Raw genomic sequence first — 2,995 nt, 5'->3', positions numbered from 1 at the left:
GCTCCAGCAGCCGCCTCCACCCTCCCCGGCCGCGCCCTCCTCCCCATCAGGGCAGCAGCCACGAAAGTTGTAAGGAGCGAAGGGAGACAAACCAAGTTCTTTTCTTCAGAAAAACCATAACGTGGGCGCCCGGCTGAGCATCTGACTTCGGCTCAGGTCACGGTCTCACGGTCCATGAGCTCCAGCCCCGCGTCAGGCTCTGCGCCGACGGCTCGGAGCCTGCTTGGGGTTCTCCCTTTCCCTGNCTATCAAAAATAAACGTTAAAAAAAGAAAAATAAAAACCATAACGGGAGTGAGCACCACCCCGGCTTTCACCACAAACATGAGGGACAACAGGCCCCTCTGTGCGCGCGCACACACACACACACACACACACACACACACACAGGGAGGCTGCTCTCCTTCTGTAGGTCGGGACCTTACCAGGGATGCTGCTTTAAAGTACGTTTAATTTCACTTAATATCCGCTTTCACGTAAGTGTACAGAAGTGAAGTGAGTGGGTTTTCTAACCTTGACTATTTCTGCACAAGTCTGTACCTTTGATTTTAAAATCCACTGAGATGAAAAAACAAAAGAGGCTCTGACATTGAAGGACAAAACCACACACACACACACATGTACACACACCACACAGTATACACGCTACACATGTACACACATGTATACACATCACACACGTGCACACACCCCCGCATACAAACACATGTACACACCACACGTGCACACACACGTGCACACACAGACACGTACACACATGTACACACACCACACATGAACACACTTCACACGGGCACACGTTTCCCGACTCTGTTGGAAGCAGCGCTTCAAGAGCTCCAGTTACCCTTACGCTGGTCTCTTGGTCTGTGAATATGAATTAGTCTGTAAAGTTCTTCATAAAAACCTAATCGTTGAATCTCCTTGTCTCCCCGTCGTTTGCTGTAATCATCGAAGGCTTCCCTTTGCGAAGCTGCTTGGGAAGCCGGACCGCCGGGCGCCACGGCGAGAGCCCCGGAACTGACGGGACGAGGCACCCCGGGGCCTGGAGCCGCGGCCACTCGGGGAATCGAGGCGTCGCCGCCCCGCCTCGGCCTCGGCCGGTCTTGTTCCCGTGGGTGGCTCACCCACTGGCTCTTTGCAGATGCTGCTCTGGTTTCCTGGAATCTTATTTCCTAGTCTTTCACATCCTTTTGAGGCTTATGTCACCAACCCGCGTCCTCTCACAGGCAAGCACGGAGGAGGCCCTCCTGCTCTCGGGGCGTGTTTCCGGACGGGGACAGCGTCCCTTCCGCGACGACGACCCTTCCTCGGGCACTCAGGCAGCGGTTTCCGTGCCGCTGTCCGCACACAGCCGGCCCTCCCCTCCTCTCCGCCTCTGCCCCAGCCCCCCAGCCCGCCCTGCTTCGTCTTCCCGTCCGGGGCACAGGGTCCGTGGTGCGGGTGCCCTTCGCCACCTGGAGGGAGCTGGCCGGAGGCGGCACTCGGCCGGGATGGCCAGGGCCTCGCCTTCCCCTGGAACCCCGGGAACTGCCCTCTCGCGGGGAGGGCCGTGTGTGCGGTTCCCGATGTGGGGCTTCCTCTGTCACGTGCTGGGGCAGCGACTGCTCAGAGAGGCTCCGAAGCCTCAGCCACGGAAGGAGCAGCTGTGGGAGACGGGGGTAATGCTCAGCTGTCCCCCACGGCCCCCGACCCCTCCAAACAGGCCGCCCCCAGAGCCGGGGACCCGGGCCGGTGATGCCTCCTGGTTCCCAGCCTGGTGGGGGGAGGGGCGGACACGGGAGCTGCCCTCCTGGCAGCCAGACCCAGGCTCCCGAGGGAAGACAGGAGACCCCCTATGAGGAGTGGGAGACCTGTCCCTTCCTGTGACACAGGCAGGAAAGCCCCCCCACCCCCCGGCAGCACCCCGTGGCCCATGCCTGTCCCGGGTGAGGGTCTACACGAGTGTGCCCTGGGAACAGGCTTTGCTCCTGCAGGACTTTGGCCTGGGCCTTGGCCAGCCGGGGGGGGAGGGTGGCCCCACCACACCTCGGGGGGGGGGGGGTCCTCCCCAGAGCCGGCTGCCGCCATCAAGGAACACGTCTGCCAGCCAGCAGAACCTGGGGCTTCTGGAAAGGAGATCACACGCCAGGCGGCTCTGTGGTCCCCTGGCGGGCCCAGGGCCGCACTGTCCGTCTGTCTGTCAGGCCCCACTCTCCCTGCCCGGGGCCACACTGACTTCTTGAGGGAAGTGTGCCCAAGCTGGGTTTGCCCGCTGCTCTGGGCTCCAAGAGGCTCAGATCTGGGGAGCACCCTGTTCAGCCAATGGGGTGAGGATGTCCCCGCTGCTGTGCGCCCAGAGCCTCCCGCGAACACCTGCGCGAGCCATGGTGTCCCAGGACCGGGGACAGACCCCTGAGACCGCCTCCCGCGGAGGCCCGCCCGTCTCCATGGAGTGCTGCGCGTGTGACGGACCCACAAACCTGTGTGCCCCTTCCCCACCGAGGCACTGGGACCGGAGCCCTGGGCCCTGTCGGCCCCCAGGCGGGTTTGCTGCCCCGGTGATGACAGCCTGACAGCCCCTCACCGTCACCTGCTTCTCGGGAAAATGCCACTCTGCCAACACTGGTCACTGCGCTCACAAAACCATGAAAGCCACACTGTCACGACCCCCCTTCTGTGGCAGAAACACGGGCTCACAGACAAGCAGCCGCCACCAGGTGACCTGAACCTCAGCCGCCCGTGGCGGCTGGCGGGCCCTCCGGTGAGCACAGCAGGTGGCGGTGCCCGGGGGTCACGGGCAGGGCTCTTGCCACCACAGAGGGAGGGGGTGACACTCGAGTAGAGGGGAGCTTCTGAGGGGTCCCGAAGGGGAAGAGGAAGCCCTTCTCCCCCGCCCCCCACCCCCACCGTGGGGTCAGCCCCTGCTGGGCCTTTGCGGCGTCCACAGCGGGCGAGGGGACGGGACACCGCCTGAAGTTGTGAACACCCATCCGAAGTGCCTGCGGCTCGTGGCCTCT

Source organism: Crocuta crocuta, unplaced genomic scaffold, assembly GCF_008692635.1.
Source record: "Crocuta crocuta isolate KB4526 unplaced genomic scaffold, BGI_CrCroc_1.0 scaffold290, whole genome shotgun sequence".
Classification (NCBI taxonomy): domain Eukaryota; kingdom Metazoa; phylum Chordata; class Mammalia; order Carnivora; family Hyaenidae; genus Crocuta; species Crocuta crocuta.
The sequence above is the reverse complement of the archived record's forward strand: the minus strand, read 5'-3'. Positions refer to the sequence as shown.